This window comes from Pelobates fuscus, chromosome 6 (genome assembly GCF_036172605.1).
Source record: "Pelobates fuscus isolate aPelFus1 chromosome 6, aPelFus1.pri, whole genome shotgun sequence".
NCBI classification, from domain to species: Eukaryota; Metazoa; Chordata; class Amphibia; order Anura; family Pelobatidae; genus Pelobates; species Pelobates fuscus.
Genome location: NC_086322.1, coordinates 230,791,747 through 230,811,896, shown reverse-complemented (window position 1 = coordinate 230,811,896; position 20,150 = coordinate 230,791,747). Strand labels below are relative to the sequence as shown.

General features: G+C 43.1%; 1 long non-coding RNA gene across 1 annotated transcript in view; it reads left to right on the top strand.

Moving 5' to 3' along the window:
* Positions 1 to 19,754: 19,754 nt before the first annotated feature.
* Positions 19,755 to 20,150, top strand: part of LOC134614725 (uncharacterized) — a 186,035-nt gene continuing 185,639 nt past the window's right edge. Inside the window, exon 1 of the long non-coding RNA XR_010091270.1 lies at positions 19,755 to 19,792. This is a non-coding gene — a long non-coding RNA (uncharacterized LOC134614725). The remainder of the gene's footprint in view (positions 19,793 to 20,150) is intronic.

Sequence of the window (20,150 nt, the reverse complement as noted above, 5' to 3'; positions counted from 1 at the left end):
ACTGCTTGCCAGCCTCTTGCCATGTGATTATGGTCTCTGGGAGATTGGGCCCTTTTAAAAAAACGTATTCGGCAACAGAGTGCATGTCACTCATTCTGGCCCTTTAAACACAGTGGGGCCATTCGGTACTTGCCCTGTGTGAGCGGTGATACCCCCAGATAGCTATGCCATGGAGCCTATTCATATAATGAAAGACTATGGGAAAGACTTTAGCTCCATGGCAATTGAACTGTGTGAATAGGATCTTCGCGCTATTCGGTAGTTTTGTGCGTTCAGATCCCAGCTATCTGGGGATATGTTACATGTCTGTGTGTTATGTATAAAAAGTAACTTTATGTATTTTAAAGTGTTTTACTGTCTTTGTGTAACCATGTGCTCAATGGAGTCTGCCTCTATCCCTGGATAATTGGATTACTTCCCCCCATTGTCTCCAGGATAGAGGCCTCTGTAAAACCTGTGTGAACCAGATTTTGCCATGCTGCCAGCCAGGGCCCAAAAGATACTTTTACTAACTTTTGAACCCCTGGTCTGATTCATGCTTTTTAATATGTTGTTCCCCTGAATGGATTGATTGTGGATATGTATTTTTATGTGAATGTGATGTATGGCTTTAAAGTTACAGAGTATGTGTGGAAACTGTATTTTTACTGTATGTAATAACTATGTTAACTGTTTATCTGAGGGGAGGGGATGTGTGGGTTGTACTGTTACTTGATTGGTTATTTTATGCCTCCCCCTGGGTGTGTCCTGTATGTGCACAACCGTAATAAAAACCAGGCTGGGTGTGCCAGCACCTCAGACCTCTGCTTGACCCTCAACACGGAGCCTTGTCTCGTTCTTGGGGGGATTCACTGTATGCTGATAGAGACTGATTGCCAGGAGTGTAAGCTGATTGTCTGCTTTTCCTGTTCGTCTGCTAGCAGCTATTCGTGAGGTTCCAGTTCGGAGTGCTATTTTGTATCCAGTTTGGGAGTTTGGTGTTCTGCAGTAGCTGTGCCTGTCTCTCAGAAAGGGGCATATCGCCTAAACGGATTTTAACCCCTTGTCTGATGAAACGGTCCGTTACAAGGCGCTTCCACGATTCCGCTGGACGTCCATAGGCCAATGCTTTCCTATGGGCGGTTTGAATGCATGCGCGGCTGAGAGGCGGATCGGGGCGGAGAGATCCCCAGCGCCAAGGGAGCCCGGCGCTGGAGAAAGGTAAGTGCTGAAAGGGTTTTAACCACACACACACTCTCACGAACAGACACATACACACTAGGTAACAGACACACACATTTACTGACAGACACACATTCAGAGACACACACATACACACTCACTTACAAAACACTCACTAACAGACACACACTAACAGACACACACAAACTAACACACTCAGTAACAGACACACACATTAACACACACACTGACACTCACTAGCAGGCACACACTCAATAACAGACACACAAACTAACACACTCAGTGACACACACACACACACACAGTAACACTCACTAACACACTTACTGACACTCACTAGCAGACACACTAACAGACACACACAAACCAACATACACACAGTAACATAGTCACTGACACACACACAGTAACACACTCACTGACACACACAAGCTAACACACACACACATTAACACACTCACTGACACACACAAACTAACACACTCATTAACAGACACACACACAGTAACACACTCACTAACACACTTACTGACACTCACTTGCAGACACACACAAACTAACACACACTGTAACAGTCACTGACACACACAGTAACACACTCACTGACACACACAAACTAACACACTCAGTGACACACACACAGTGACACACACACAGTAACACTCACTAACACACTTACTGACACTCACTAGCAGACACACTAACAGGCACACACAAACTAACACACATACAGTAACACAGTCACTGACACACACACAGTAACACACTCACTGACACACACAAACTAACACACTCATTAACAGACACACACAGTAACACATTCACTGACACACACACACACACACTCAATTTTTTTATTTTTTTTATTTAATCCCCCAGCCTCCTTACCTTTAGGAGTGCTGAGGGGATTCCCTGGGATCCAGTGGGGCTGCCCGGCGGCCGGTCCTGCAGGTGGCAAGGGAGCACTCTCCCCTGAGCGCTCTCTGCCCAGCTCCCTCGCGCCCCACTTACTGATGCAGGAGCTGAAATTATGTAATCTTCCGACTCCGGCATCAGTGCGGTGCGCGCGAGGGAGCTGAGCAGAGAGCGCTCAGGGGAGAGTGCTCCCTCACGCGCGTGCCAGCCGGCAAAGTGAAGCCACTGCCAGCGTCGGGGGGCCCTGAGGTGGCCAGTGCCTGGGGCCCCCAGGAGAAGAGGCTGGCAAAATGTGGCCACACTGGCGTACATACCGGGTGGCGTACATCTACTTTTTACTATTATCTACTTTTTACTATTATCTACTTGAAGAAGCCCTTGCGGCGAAACGCGTTTAGATATTAATTTTATTACTTTACAATAAAGAAAATACTTTGGCATAAAACATTTTATAGCCATTTTGATTTCTTTTTCACCTGACTATACATATACTATCTACCTGACGAGAAGCCTAAAGAATCCTTAGGTGGGGATGATACCACCCAAGCGCCTACATTGAGCAGAACAAGCCTGCTCTATATACTATACTCGCCAATCAATATTACTCCGCATATCCTTGAGTGGGGATTATTCCACTTCACGTGCGTTATATCAGAGCTAGGTTCTAGCTCTGAAAAGTGTGAGTAAGACTACTTTTATTTTATTTTATTTACCATTTTATTCATCTATATACTGTGCCATTGGAGTTCCTCTTGTCTTTTTCTCCACATATTACTTCACTGGATTTCAAGGACACCTTTGTGAAGACACACCCCATTTTACGCCTCAGGACCCCTGTTCTTATACATGGCATCTACCATTATGGACTTATGATAAGTGTTTTGGACTATTGCCAATTATCCATTTATATTTCATTTAATATTTAATATTAAATTGTATTATTTTATATTATTTATTATATACACTCTTATATGTTTTACTGTATATTTTAGGCGCAACCTTTTTTTGTTCTATTTTGCATCATTTCTTACCATTAGGGGATTATAGGGGACTCCCCTTTAAGGATTGCAGCCTTACTATTATTTTCTTGTGTGGCAATCTAGCGCTGATTTTTTCTCTTTCCATTTCCCCTGGAGGCCCAGACCCGGTCGCAGCCGCGACCCCTGCGACCGCAGTATGTACGCCAGAGCTGCAGACTGGTCAGGTGGAAAAGCTCAAGAAGAACCCCAGTCTAGCGGCTAGGAAGCTGACTGGGTGGAGGTACTCGGTCGGAGTACAGGAGCTCCGTAACATCAGCCCTATAGTTATCATCAAAGCCCGATAGTTAACCCTGCAACTTTCCAAACATCATAAAACCTGCATAGGGGGTACTGTTTTCCTCGTCAGACTTCCCTGAACACAAATATGAGTGTTTTAAAACAGTAAAATATATCATGACAATGATATCGTCGGTGAAAGTGCAGTTTTTGTGTAGAAAATGCAAAAAACAAATATGACCGCTAACTTTGGCCAGGGTTTGTGACTAAGTGGCTACTAAAACAGACTGGACATGGGGGTTATTGTTTTACTCGTGAGACATTGCTGAATACTTATATGTATATTTTATTGCAGTAAAAGCAAACAGTATTATGACTTTCACAGTTAAAATTCCATGCAGAATTAAAAAAATTACATTTCTCACAATTTTTTTTAAATTTTATTCATATTAAATTATGTTTCATAGCTAAATATTTGATGTTAAGTGAAAGCCATGTTTCCCCTGAACAAAATGATATATATTTAGTGTGGGTGCATTTAATATGAAAGGGGTGAATTACGGTTGAACAGACATATTGCGCAAATTTCAGGTTTTGTTTTGATCACAATTTGTACAACTGGCTCCGTCCTGAAGGGGTCAAAAAGTGATTGAGGTTTCAGTGTAAAACAAACATATATACTGTATTAGTTTTATTGTGTCACAGAAAACATGATTACATATATAATTGGCATTAACCAATATCTTAGAAATCACTTTGTAAGCTTATAATAAATGAAGCCTCTTTGTAGAGAGATTTTCAATACAAAATGTACTTTCGTTTTTTTTTATTGATTTTAGAAAATATTATGCCAGGAAATTTTCCACACTTGTAGTTGTGATTCCCTATGCTTGACAAATGTATACATAGTCATGGGTGATCTGGCAGTCTTGTTAGTTCCTTCATCCTATAGGAAAAGGAAGACCAAAGTCTTGGGCAAACATGAGTGAATTATTCTGAAAAAGAAGGTATAACAGATTGTTAATTAGCATATTTGGAAATTTGCCAAGCATACCCAGGACTCTGTATTTTACACAATTATTGCTAGGCCTGCACATCAGTTTATTGATCTGTTACTCATCCACTCGTTTCTGGACTGTGTCCTCTAATTAATTAATGATAGTTCCCCCTCAAAAAACTTGATTAAAAGACCTTTATTCAGCCATGACAAACAATCTACAATGTTTTCATTCCTTACAGGCATTTATCAATACTTTTTTCAGACTCACAGACCACTGTGCTGTTAGGGACAAGATTACCAAATCTATTATATTCCTTTCCTGACCCCACTCATTATCAGTGCCAGATCTCATTTTGACCTGGAAATCCCAATCTGCTTTATGAAGGGACAAATCTCTACAGCATATTTAACATGGTTTGGGCATAGGCCAGGTAGGTCCTCAAACCAGGGCCGGACTGGCCCACCGGGATACCGGGAAATTTCCCGGTGGGCCGCCGGCACCTGGGGCCGCTGGCTGGGGAGGTCTGCTGGCCGGCGGCCGCTGGCTGGGGAAGTCTGCTGGCGGCCGCAGGGGGAGCAGGCTCTTCTGTCTCTGCTCCCCCGCCCTTGCGCGCAGCTTAATGAGCATGATGATCTGAGCCAATCCAATGCTCTACCATAGGATTGGCTGCAAAGGTGCTGCACACTGTGCAATCACGCTGTGCAGCACTGACACAGGAAGCACCTCTAGTGACTGTCTGAGTGACTGTCACTAGAGGTGTCACTAGGAAGAAATGTAAACACTGCATGTGAGTATGCGTAATGTATTATTAAATTAAAAGGACCAATATTATATATTAGAAAAATAAATATATATATATATATATATATATAACTCAACCATCTGGGGTGGCAAGACATTGCCTTACATATTACATACGGCAATATATGGGGCAATGACTTATGGGGCTGGCATAGATTTTATTTTTCCAGGGCTGCTTTGTATCCCCAGTCCGGCCCTGCCTCAAACCTTTCCCATCAGGGCCGGACTGGGGATACGAAGCAGCCCTGGAAAAAAATATATGCCAGCCCCATAAGTCATTGTGCTATGTAGGGTGTATATATGTATGTATATATATATAGGCAATTGAAATAGTTGGCTGCACTCTCGGATTTCCTTAAAACGTAACTTTTATTGAAATATTTAAGAGAAGATCAACGTTTCATCCCCTCTTGTGGACTTTCATCAGGATCATGATGAAAGTCCACACGAGGGACTGAAACGTTGATCTTCTCTTAAATATTTCAATAAAAGTTACGTTTTAAGGAAATCTGAGAGTGGAGCCAACTGTTTCAATTGCCTGGATACTGGAGCCCTGGTGATGCACCCGGTCACACAACTTTGAAGCCTGAGTGCAAGGTACAACAGCTTTTATTTATATATATATTGATACATTTCTTCTTCTAATTCAAAATATTAGTTCTTTCAGGTTAATTAAATTATACAGTAAAGCATACGCACTTGCAGACACAGACAATCTTACTGATGCACACAAATAGGCTCATTGACAGACAATCTCAATGACACACACAGACAAGGTTACTGGCACACACACAAACTTAGTACAGGCAAACTCTGATACACACACAAGCTTACTACAGACAAGCTCACTGTCACATACACATGCTCACTACAGACAAGCTCACTGATGCGCACACACTCTCCCTACAGACAAGCCCATTGGCACTTCATACAGAAGAGCTCACTAACACACAGATTCACTACAGACAAGCTCACTGACACACGCAAACTCACTAGCAGGCGCACACACACAGGGGCTCCCTCACTAGCAGATGCGCGCGCACACACACATACACACACAGATGCTCGCTCACTCACTAGCAGATGCACACACACAAAGGCAGACAGTCACTGACACCGAGGAAAACATCCACACATACAGAGACAGGCAGACAGTCACTGACACCGAGGCAAACATCCACACATACAGAGACAGGCAGACAGTCACACACACAGGCAGACAGTCACACGCACGCAGACAGTCACACATACAGTCACACACACAGGCAGACAGTCACACACACAGGCAGACAGTCACACACACAGGCAGACGGTCACACGCAGACAGTCACACACACGCAGACAGTCACACACACGCAGTCACACAAACGCCGTCACACACACAGGCAGACAGTCACACACACACACAGTCACACACACACAGGCAGTCACACACTGACACACTGACGTGCTTCTTACCTCCACATCCCTTGGAGCTCCTGGAGGCTGGTTGTTGGGGAAGCAGGGACTCCTTCCTGCTTCCCATGCTGCAGTCCTTCCTGCTTCCCATGCAGCCGCATCGCAAGCCCCGCCTCACACTAAGCCCCGCCCCCACCGCACACTAGGCTCTGCCCCACCGCAATTTTTTTTTAAACATTTTTTTTATGATCCCAGCCAGCCATCTGTGAGCTGTGCCGGTCACCTGGCTCCCCCTGCTCCCATGGGATCCTGTGCGGCCGCACAGCTCACACATAGCCGGCCGGGATCACAGGAGCCTGATCACTGAATGGGGCTGTCAGCCCAGCCCCAGGTTCCGCGGCCCACCGGGAAATTTCCCGGTATCCCGGTGGGCCAGTCCGGCCCTGTTTCCCATTAAATGTCTACGAATGCCCATAAAATTACAGTGCCAGGGCAGAGCCTAATCCCCTGGCTCTTATGGAACGCTCTTTGGTATAGTGCCAGAGGGAGCTCATTTCCACTGGGGCCAATAGTTTATTTTACTATTCGTTTATGATTGTGTAATAAAAATATATTTTTTTCTCATTTTATTTCAAAAGTTATTAATTTCATTAAACAGAAGATAAGGATATTTAAGATCAAATTAACAGCTCTGGATATTGTATGAAATGAATATTGGAATATTTTTCTTTTTATTTATTTATTTATTATTATTATTTTTTCTTTGTTCCACCGCGAACCGAGCAAATGTCTGTCCAAATGTTTGTATGTTTGTTAGTCAGTCTGTCTTGTATTTGATTGTTTAATAAAATTGTAATAGTGTTAAATAAACAAAAGAATGAAACAGAAATTAAGCAGATAAGGATAGAGAGAAAAAGAGAAAATAAATAATACATATGATGATTTGGTATTTGATAACTTCATCTATGATTACTCAAGAAATGAAACAACAAATACCATATTCTGATGTTTAAAAAAAAAAAAAAGAAAGAAACATATATGTATGTGTGCATATATATTTTAATATACACATTGGGATTGTTTTATTGAATTTCACTATTGGATCTTTCCCTTCTATGTATTTTATATGAGATGCGCACATCCTGAGAACAGATGTACCTATATTCCTATAAAGATCCTGTTTGAATCTTCAACGCATATCCTGTGACAAGGATTATATTGTCAGTAGTGAATACAACAGAGCCAATAGTGGGCTCCTTGTTTGTGAGTGTATTTTATTTTTTTTTTTTTAATTCTTTATTTTTGTTGTGCATGGAGGTACAAAGCGCATTTAAACGCCACAACAGCGTACAGATATATTTAAACATAGATTAAACAGTGGCTTGGAAGATTTTGCACAATTTTAGGTTTTTAAACGTAACATGCTATGCAGACACGTCTAAACGATATCTATTTGTTTGTGTTCGAGCTTGCTTACGGCATCCTGATATCGTTGTCATGCAGAGGTTAAACATTAGAATAAAAATAAAACAAAATTAGTATACTAGCTTGAGGCATCACGTAAAATCAACAAGTTTTTAACTTATGATAGATAACAATGAGACAGAATTCGCCTGCCATGTTTTCACCACACATACATAGTAAATTAAACAAGCTATTCACGACACTTTGCAAGTTGGATTGGTATAACCTACGTGTATAGTCATGATGCCTGAGTCTTTAAACGACTATGCTTGTTCTAAGTGGTGTGCGTTTAATTGTACGTAGATTTAAAGATTGCACAGAGACCCACAGACCAATGCACAAGTGTGAATATTCTTAATTTGCTGTGAGATGAATCAGAAATGTGTTTTTAGCTAACAAGCTTAAGTAGTGTAACTTTAATGCGTCAATTCAAGTGTAAATGTATCCTGCAAGCTGTCCTGTCTCACCTGTTGACCAGGTCAGCAGCAACATGGCCAAATACCCGAAGAGCAGTAAAAACGCTTAAGACATCAGTTGGCTAGCACATTTGTATCTCATGTGAGGTGGAAGAGTTGGAACCCTCATGGAGAACATAGAGTGAAAAGATTCTGTTAATAGCCAGCGGGTGTACATAGATTAACTATAGGTGAGTTAAAATGTCACGCTTGCAGTACTAGAGCAGCATGTATATAGATTAGACTATACAGACTTAAGTAGATTGTCATTACGTCGTTAGTGAGTTTACTGACTGTTTAAGCTAACATAAGCTACATACTAGTGACTGCAGTAAATAATTATGCTTATTTTATCCCGCTAAATACAACATTACCATTCAAGTAGTTGATAACTGCTAGTGATAAAGTTTTGCATGCTAGTTGTTAAGCTCTTCTGAGGCTGACTGCAATAATGAGTAAACATCTGTCTTGGCTGCCTAAACTTAGTGAGAGTGGTTGCAGGTTATGCTGGGCTAGAGCTAGTGAATGAGTGGCTATATTAAACTCTAAAGCAGCCTTAACACTTAGGATTAGACTGTAAAATGTCCACCCTAGGTGGGTTCCACGTCGGCCAGGCGAAGGTCTGTGTGTGATGAAATACAGATACAGAGTCTAGCATCAGGGAGCTCTGTTGTTGCTTTTAGCCCCTGCCACACTTCGCCACGATAGAGCAGTCCTTTAATTCTGGGTACTCCACTGGTGTGGTGATGGCAGTGTGTTGGAGTAGCAGCCCGGCTGTCTGTATGCTTTACAACGTCTTCCGTCATGGTGTAAATTGCGGCATGGATAGCTCTCCGTGTGGGAAATTGGTTCTTCGGCACGTCTGAGGTGGTTATGCTTACTCGTGTGCCGTCCGTGTGGTCCCTGGCAATGCGGGTACTGGCTTGTTGTGCATCATTCTCTTTTGTTGGTTTCAGACCCGCCGTGGAGCTGGGTCGGAGCCCCAGAGCACAGAGGTTAGCTATCCCGTCGGGGTGCCTGAGCACGAGTTCACCTCTGGGCACAGTGGGTGACAGGCCAGCATGTGCTTGTGAGTGCTTCGCGTTGGGGCACTGGGTTGTTGCAGGCTGTCGGCGCGCGTGGCGTCCGCCATCTTAAGGTTGAGGCCGCAGCTTGTGGTGGCGAAGCTACTAGGTCTTGGGTGGCCTGTTGTTGTTGCCACTGGATCGGGACCGGGATCACCCCCCCGGCCCAGAGGGGGGGGAACGGGGCCAGGTCTGCGCCGATCCGGACCTCCGGTCGGGTGCTGCTGGGCAGGATAGCGGGGCAGCGGCCGTCCGCTCCGCTCACCGCCTGAGAAGGCCCCATCTTGGGGAACGAAGTCCTCTCCCCCAGGGGACTGTAGCTCGGGCAGCCAGCCTCTCCCTGGGGTCAGTGCCCCTTTTGTTCCGAAGATCCATGCTGCCGGCCTGTGTTTTCGAGAGAAAAACATGTTTTTTTAGGGTGAGAGAGTAGTAGTTTTCAGGAGCTGCTCAAGCTGCGACCGTCCAGCTCGGCGGACCGGCCCCGCCCCCTGAGTGTATTTTTTTAATCAAATTATTGCTGCTATTTTTTGTTATATACAATATCACATTATTGTTGTCTTTCTTGTCAATTATTATCATATTAAACATATTGAACTACACAGTGCAAACACCATCTTTATCTAAGAATTCTCTTCTGCAATACAGCAAGGCAGTGGTGTATCCTGGTTTTGTGCTGCCCTAGGCAGGACAAAACTCAGGCGCCCCTCTCCCCCCCCCGCGCCACCCCCACCCAACCCTTTCCCCCCTCGTCCCGCCTTAGAAATACACACACACACACACACACAAATTCACTGACAGATACGCATACACTAGCTAACAGACACACACACTCACTAGCAGACACACACACACTCACTAGCAGACACACACACACTCACTAGCAGACACACACACTCACTAACAGACACACACTCACTGTCAGACACACACACTCTCTGTCAGACACACACACTCTCTGTCAGACACACACACTCTGTCAGACACAGACACTCTCATATATATAATATATAATATAATATAATAATATATAATATAATATATAATATAATATATAATATATAATAAATGATATATAATATATAATATATAATATATAATAAATGATATATAATATATATAATATATAATATATAATAAATGATATATAATATATAAATATATAATATAATATATAATAATATATAATAAATGATATATAATATAATAATATATAATATTATAATATATAATATATATATAATATAGAATATATAGAATATAATATATATAATATAGAATATATATAATATAATATATATAATAATATAATATATAATATAATTAATTTAACCTACCCCCCAGCATCCTTACCTTTGGGAATGCTGGGGGGAGGTCTCTTTCTCCCTGGTGGTCCAGTGGCTGCCGGGCGTGCAGGCTGCTGTGCGCTGGCGGGTAGGCGGCTGGCGAGGAACTCTTCCTCTGAGCTCTCTGCTCAGCTCCCTCGCGCGCCGCAGAGTGAGGCTGGGAGCCGGAAGATGACGTCATATTCCGGCTCCCAGCCTCACTCTGCGGCGCGCGAGGGAGCTGAGCAGATCGCTCAAAGGAAGAGCTCTCTCGCCAGCCGCCCGCCCAGCCCATCAGCCCGACCGGCAGCCTTGTTAGCCGCAAGGCTAACAAGGCATTTGCCCTAGGCATTTGGGGGCGGCGTTTTTTGCCGCCCCCTGGAAAATGCCGCCCAAGGCAAATGCCTTGTTTGCCTTGCGGCTAAAACGCCCCTGCAGCAAGGACTATTTTTGTAACTACCTAGCTAAGTTACTACCACTCTTTTTTGAGACTTTACCATTCCAGTACTATACATTTACTGTTGTTCCGGTGTTACCCATTTCCTTTCTTTGTTATTTGTCTTATATCCTTGGATTGTTAGGGTATCCAAGTACCAGTGTTTGCTGCCAGTTTTGGAGTCAGCGCTGTATCTATTTGTTTTTATCCATAAGCTCTTTTGGCCTCCTATATAATTTCTAAAGTACATACCAAGACAGTTGTGGTGGGGAAAAAAGTGTGGATGAAAACCCCTTCCACCTGACGTAAGTGGATAGTTAATACATTGCTAAACACAAATACACACACCAGTCAAGCCATAAGACTTGCTTATGATGAGTTGCATTAACAATGAAACAGCTGTCCAGGAGTGGTTCACTGGCTTTGCTCCTCTTCTTGAGTTGTGTTTCAAAGCTGTTGTATACAGCAAACACATACTCCAAGGAATCTATATATAAGGTGTATTTGTTGAGCTCATTTGCATAGGCCTACCCAGAATCCCTTGCAGTAGTGAGAGCACTGTTAAAGTGAGATTACTGTGGGGAAAGCAAGTCTTATGGCTTGATTGGTGCGTGTATTTGTGTTTAGCAATCTATTAACTAATATAATTTCTATGTAGATGACAGGTAAATCTATCTGTCTACTCCTTATCTCTTGCAGTTCCTCTTGATTCGTGATTTCTAACTAAATGGCAGTAATTAAACTTAATCTATCCAAAACAGAACTTCTTGTCTATCCTTCCTCAAATGTTGCTACTCCCTTTTCTGTCTCCCTCCAAGTCAATTACACTACCATCAGCTCTAGTACGCAGGCTTGCTGCCTAGGTGTTCTCTTTGACTCCAACCTCATCCTCACCACTCATGTCCAGTCACTCACCAAATCCTGCTGCTTCTATCTCAAAAACTTGCTTCCTCCTCTATCTAACACTGGATTCGGCTACGGTTGTGGTCCATGCTGCTATCATCTTTTGCCTTGACTACAGCGATCTGCTTCTCACAGTTCTTACACGTTTCCAGCTCGCACCATTACAACCTATAATGAATGCAGTGGCAATGATCATTTTCCTGTCCATTCGTACCTCCCATGCCTTGCAAGATTTAGGGCTCAATTTAAAATTCTGGTGCTTGCTTAAAAATCGCATCATAATGCTGCCCCTGTCTATCTATCCTCACTAATACACAAGTGTGTCCGTTCTAGGACAACACGCTTTTCCAAAGATCTGTGTCTATCCTCTGTTAGTACCCGCACCTCTGATGCCCACCTTCAAGACTTCTCTAGGGCTGCGCTGTTCCTATGGAACTCCTTCGTTAGACTCTCATCCAGTCTCAGTTCCTTCAAAAGATCGTTAAAAACTCACTTCATTAGGAAAGCATATCAATTAAACGGTTAATACCTTTCCCTACCCGCACCTTGGTAACCCACCCTGCTTCCTCTCCTACAACTGTGTCATCCAATAAACTAACTATTTTAGTAACCTACTCTTACCATACATGAAATAGATTCTACCCTTTCCTCTTGCCACTTTACCTCTAGAATGTAAGCTCACTTGAGAAGGGCCCTCTATTCCCTATGTTCCTGTGTGTCTAACTCGTCTTGTTACAAATACTTGTCTGTTAGTCCACTAACTGTACAGCGCTGCAGAATTTGTTGGCGTCTTATAAATAATAATAATCTGACTTGCTTAGCAGGAAACCAAATCCATTCCTTTCTGGTTTATATGTTGTAAATAGATGCTGGTGAAGGCAATATATAGCAAGATCTGTATTACAATTCCTGTTGCTACAGGACTTATATTGTGTATTGAAGTCCAGGTTCAATGAATGTTCTGCAAAGCAGGAGATCTTTCAGCAGAATAAAGGTACATAACATAACTATCTACATGTTTGTATTTAGAAATGAATTCCGACCAGTCTGCAGGAATTTGTCGGGTAAGGGGTTAATTACTTTGCTGTAGGTGACTTTTTCTTGACAGGATAGGGGTTAAACTGTACTGACCGAGAACTGATTGATGTGTATTCTGCATGCTTCTCTGAGCTGGAAGAACTTAATCTTTTGGCTTTATGTGCTTTTAACTAGAAATGCATTCATCTATGCTGTGCAGTCTCATTTTTACAGATACTAAGTTAGAATAAATTCACTATTAATCTAAACATTATATTGTTTGTACTTTAATTTATGCAGTGTTATTATGCACCCACTCGAGAAAAAGACTGTACCAATTATCTTATTTCATATTTTTTTCTGTATTGCAATACAAAAGTATTTAAACAGAACTTTTGTATTTATTTTTTGGTTTGTTTTAGCTTTTTAAAAATATATATTTTATTCAGTTGTTCTCTTTCTATTGAAAGAGCAGTAGAAACATGTAACAAAATTAAGTACGTAGAAACATAGCGTACCTATTACAATACATAATATGAATTATAAGAATAGCTTGTACATATAATTAAAGTTTGACATGCATAATCTATAATCTATGAATTATTATTAGATACTACTGATTAAAAAAGTAAATTAGGGGGGCGTGGCCTGACCGCCGAGAGGACGCTTACCTCGACGGCTCCTGCAAACTGGGGCGACAAAACGGAGGAAAACCTCCCTAACAAGGCATCAAATCACACACAAAAGGCCTCCTGGCGAAAGGGAGGACCAGGGCGCACAAAACGACACCCGATAACCGACATCAGCTGCGGTACATACCGATAACCCCAGAGAGGCCTACCAGCATGGCGGGCATGGGGGAGACGGACGCTCTCCCGCCGCCGAATACGGATGAAACCCCACATCGGAACCCACGTTCCCCCCCCTCTGGCCCGGCGGGGGTTATCCCGGGTCACCCCCACAAGATCCCCACACCAAGAGACACCCAAGCACCAAGCCCACAGGGCCCAGAGAGAACCAGTATAGCTCTCAAAATGGCGGATGGCTCACGCGACGCAACCCTAAGCACAGCATGGCGGGTTACAGAGCAACGTCCAAACCGCATATTCAGCGCCTTCTGGGGGAAACTGGAGGCCCTCACTTGTCCCACAGAGCAGGAACCCCCACCGGACCACACAACACGGCGCCTGCCGCGGGCAGATCCGGACCGGGACACAGCAACCCCAAGGCACTTCTTCCCCAAGCCGAGCAGACACAAAAAACTAACCACTCTGCACTGCAACAAGAATAGGAGCAGCCAACAAAAAGCAACCAGGGGGCACCCACAGCCATGCGCCAAAAGTCACTTCACCCAAGCGCAGAGATCCGGCGCGGACCCAGGACCGGTGCAACAACGGAGCTAGTGGGGAAAAATGGCGCACCGAGACCCCTACATCAACGGCAATACCTGCTCACCTACACCGGCTCAACAACAGACCGCGAATGCATCGACCACTGAGACAGCTAAACAGGTCCACACAAAGCCCGCCAACGGGACTGCCTCCCCGCAAAGGCACCGCTCCCCCGACCACCATCGGTCCACAGAGGACGAAGCACCACCCAACGCAATGGGAGACCAACATGAGCCCACAGGGCATAGGATGACTCATTACTGGGACAGCCGCACAGAGGCCAGGACCGCGGCCACACACATATTAAAGATTCACCACGCATAACACCGCAGACCTAACATTGTACACAGGCACCCTCCACGCACACACGCACCTGGCCTCAGCACGAACCCACATGCAATCTAACACAGGGAAACAGAGGGGGGTAACACTCTTATGCCACTCACACGATGAACCTTCCAATATCACTAACAATAGACCCAAACAGTGTAAACAGAATGTAATGCCTGCTATACCAGGTCGCACCTAATAGCTAGCGCAACACCCCACGTAAACTGTTTACTTAGCATCGAAAGACTATCTTATACCTGCTTTATTCCTGTCTAGTAATGTTCTCAAACTAGCGACACACAATTTGTTACCTAGTCTAGACCATACTGTACAGCATGAAGTACACATAAAATATAATAATTGTGCACGTACTCTCAATCAATGCTACCGTTAACACATGTATGAAACTGCTTTGTTTGCCCTGCTGTTGTGGCGATGCAAGCCGAATATGTTTATTCTTTGCATAACAAAAATAAAGAATACAAAAAAAAAAATGTAAATTAATTAAGACAGCTACAAATTGTGGAAGTAAAGAAAAACAAATGAATAGTATATGAGAACAAACACGGAAATAATTTATTAAAAGCAAATGGTAGGGAGGGGGCTTTTATCTGGCACAATAGGTGCCCTTATCTGGCATGCGCCTTTAGGCAAGTGCCTACTCAGCCTAATGCAAAATCAAGCCCTGAGGGCACTGCTTAAAAGAACTTGATAATGTGGTTACAGAGAGTGAATACCCAGGAAGCAATTCACTGCAGTGACCTGATGTTTGCAAGTGTGAATTTTCAGGAATTAACGGAACGGAAAATACAGCTTGCTTGGAAAAACTTCTAAATTCAGTTTTGGACTAAAATCAAATTTTGGAATTGTGCACACTTTAGTGACAAACCCTATCAGGTCTTGTGAAACTTAGGGACATACAGACAGCCTATTAATCAAATGCCGAAACTACCTAATGGAACCCATAACCCAGTTTATGAACATCTAAATCAACTGTGTTAGCCTTGGTTTTGGGAACATACAAAGCACATTGCTCAGTGACACACAATGCGAACTGTCTGATTGTATGTTAATTTGATGAATACTAACAGGATTAAGGTCCTTGACACTGCAGGGTTCTATTTTTGTCGCTTTTTTTTTTTTATAAAAAGAGTTTGACTGCATCACTAGTAAAGGGTTTTAACTATTGTCCTGGAGGCCTCTTCAGGCACAATTAGTACAGGAAGGGTAAATGTCCTCAGTATTACTTTGAGTATCTTTGGCAAATGAGAAAAAGGATAAATGTGGCAGTGATGTTAGTTACTTTTGTATGAAAGGGACTGTGTTTAGAAAAAGTTGCAAGACAGTGAAACTATGACAAAGGAATAGCACATGCAATGAGACAGTTGAGAAGAAACCAGTAAGGGAGTAAGGGAGGGGGTTAGCATGTCAATCAAACAATAAACTCAGGTCAGCTTCAGAAACAACTGGCTACTGCTTATCATGTGTGTTGAACCTTGAGAACACAAAACCCTGCTGGTAATAGCCACTGTGCAATATTTCTGCCCTTTAACCCTAATTGTTATGGTGAAAATATGGATTAAAAGGCTAATGACATGGAATTGTAAGCGCTGACATTGATTAAGTGGGAGGGTGGAAGAGGAAACATATTTTAACCACTTCATGACCAAAACTATTTTTGACCCTAGAACCAGAGCAATCCTGATTGTTTTGTTCATCAACATATGTTTTGGTTCAATCATTTTTTTGTAGGGTACCTACGAATATCCTATATTGTTGTTTTTAAAAGACAGACAGAGATTTATTTTGACACATTATGTATATCCATAACAAAGCAATAGATTTTTTTAAATAAAATGTTTTAAAAATCAAGATAAAAAAAAATAATAATAATAATTATAATCACCTTTTCACCCAAAGTTCTTCCAGTAATCATTTATACACAAATAGTGAAAATAAAGAAAATGTTCTTATGTTAGATTAATGTATTATAATTTTGTTAATGAGTTTTCAGGTCTCTCTGTTAATCATCGTTGCTGTGAGTGACAGACAGATAGATGTCAGTGTCCCTTGTATTGTATTACTCATTGGATATTACTAAGGGGATGCAATATATTGCAAAGCCAGGGGGGCTTTGGGGATACAAGGCAGAGGTGGGGGCAGGGTCTTTACCATGTGCAAGGCTCCCGCTCATTCATGATTGTTGTGAGTATCAGGGAGACATCAAGTGCTGACACAGCATTAATAATGTTTTTTTGTGACCACTAAGTGTTCCATTCAAATCACTGGGGAGGAGGGGTCTTGTCCTATTTACTCTGGTCCAGGAGCAGTTAGGATCTGTGTTTTGCAGGGGATAACATAGCAAAAAAATGGCTCTTTGGAAATCCGATATGGCTATGTCATTTTTTCTATAGAACCACATTTAAAGGGACACTATAGTCACCAGAATCACTACAACTTAATGTAGTGGTTCTGGTGTCTTTAGCGTGTCCCTGCAGGTTAATTACTGTAAACGCTGCCTTTTCAGAGAAAAGGCAGTGTTTACATTGCTGCCTAGACCACCCATTGTACAGCACTGAGGAATATTGTTGACACTTTATAAATATTAATAATAACAGTAACACCTCTAGTAGCAGTCACTCAGATAGCCAGTAGCGGTGCTTCCTATTTCAGTGTTGCACTGTGTGCAGCACTTGCGTTCAGCGTCTCCACCCATAGACATGCATTTGAGTCAATGCATTTCTATAAAGAGATACTAATTGTCTCCCCTTGGAGTGGCTGAGATCATCAAGATTGATGATCTCAGCCATTGAGGCAGGGCCAGCCACGGCAGGAGTAGCACGGCAATAGAGAAAAAGTTAGTAAAGTTACCTTTTATCTTTAATGTGAGTGGGAGCTGGGGACCTAAACATGTGATCCTACACTATACTGTTAGGAATATGTTTGTACTCCTAACACTATAGTGTTCCTTTAAAGGACCACTCTAGGCACCCAGACAACTTCAGCTTAATGAAGTGGTCTGGGTGCCTGGTCCCTCTAGGATTAACCTTTTTTTTAATAAACATAGCAGTTTCAGAGAAACTGCTATGTTTATACTGAGGATTAATCCAGCCTCCAGAGCCTCTAGTGGCTGTCTCATTGACAGCCGCTAGAGGTGCTTGCGTGATTCTCACTGTGAAAATCACAGTGAGAAGACGCCAGCGTCCATAGGAAAGCATTGTAAATGCTTTCCTATGCGACCGGCTGAATGCGCGCGTGGCTCCTGCCGTGCATGTGCATTCAGCCGATGACGTCGCTAGGAAGAACGAGAGGAGGAGGAAAGCTCCCCGCCCTGCGCTGGAGAAAGGTAAGTGTTTAACCCCTTCCTCTCTCCAGAGCCCGGCGGGAGGGGGTCCCTGAGGGTGGGGGCACCCTCAGGCACTATAGTGCCAGGAAAACGAGTATGTTTTCCTGGCACTATAGTGGTCCTTTAAGTCATGCACTAGTATGGCAATGGTTCCTAATAGGTGAAATAAACAATTTGTCTCCTTTTTTGGTCTAAAGTATTACAACAATTCCATCATTGCAGACAAGATCTTTTCAGAATTTTTCATTATAATACAGAACACAATTATGTAAAACTAAGGTTTAACTTCTTCAGGACCAATGATTGTCTGGCTTGTCAAAGCAATATGGTCAGAACAATATGACAGATGGTCAGATAAAATCCTCTACAAATCCTTCAATCTAATACAGAACACCAAATATTATGTGACATGTAAACTCAGTTTTAACTCCTTCAGGACCCATGATTGTCTATGTTATCATAATAATATGGTACTTGAAGATCTTATTCCATAATGGCATTGTTGAGATTTTAGAGAATGAAGAACTATCCATGGTAACATGGGGTCCTAAAGGATTAGGCATATTCCAAGCAGAACCTTTAAATGACCACCCCACATCTGTAAAGCACTGCAGCGTGCTGAAGTGCTTTATGGGTGAGTAGTATCCCATAATTATGACAGTTTATAAAAGTGCCAATTTCTTTTAGAAATCAGTACTTTTATAAATAATTAATGAGACACCCCCTGGCTGTCAATCAAACACTTCCCGTCTGCACACCTCAGACCAGCGTACAGACCTCATTTCAGAATGCTGCTCATGCGCACACAAACCGAAGCACACAAAAAGGCAAAAGTTTTTCCCGTGGAAAAAGGGGAGGACTTGCAAAGGCTGCAGTTCATAAGAAAATGCATGCATGTATTTGTTTAGGGTGTATTTACTAAACAGGGATTTCTATTTTTTTTCCCAATATGGGCAGTGGAGTGTTCTTTTAAGCTCCACGCATTTTTGTCAACATGACTGCTATACATCATTTAAAGGACCACTATAGTGCCAGGAAAACATACTCGTTTTCCTGGCACTATAGTGCCCTGAGGGTGCCTCCACCCTCAGGGTCCCCCTCCCGCCGGGCTCTGGAGAGAGGAAGGGGTTAAAATCTTACCTTTCTCCAGCACCGGACAGGGAGCTTTCCTCCTCCTCTCCTCCTTCCTCGCGACGTCATCGGCTGAATGTGCATGCGCGGCAAGAGCTGCGCGCGCATTCAGCCGGTCTCATAGGAAAGCATTTACAATGCTTTCCTATGGACGCTGGCATCTTCTCACTGTGATTTTCACAGTGAGAATCACGCAAGCGCCTTTAGCGGCTGTCAATGAGACAGCCATTAGAGGCTCTGGAGGCTGGATTAATCCTCAGTATAAACATAGCAGTTTCTCTGAAACTGCTATGTTTATAAAAAAAAAAAAGGGTTAACCCTATCTGGACCAGGCACCCAGACCACTTCATTAAGCTGAAGTGGTCTGGGTGCCTATAGTGGTCCTTTAAAGGGTCACTATAGTGTCAGGAAAACAAACCCGTTTTCCTGACACTATAGTGCCCTAAGGGTGCCCCCACCCTCAGGGTCCCCCTCTCTTGGCGCTGAATGGGTTAAAACCGCTTCAGCAGCTTACTCTAATCCAGCGCCAGGCTCCATCGGCACTAGTGACCTCTCCCCCCTCACCGATGTCAGCTCCCGAGTGGAGCAGAATGCGCATGCGTGGCAAGTGCCATGCGCGCATTCAAACAGTCCATAGGAAAGGATTTCTTAATGCTTTCCTATGGGCGTTCTGCACGCTGGATGCAAATTTTGCATCCAGCGTCGCAGATGCGCCTCTAGCGGCTGTCAGGAAGACAG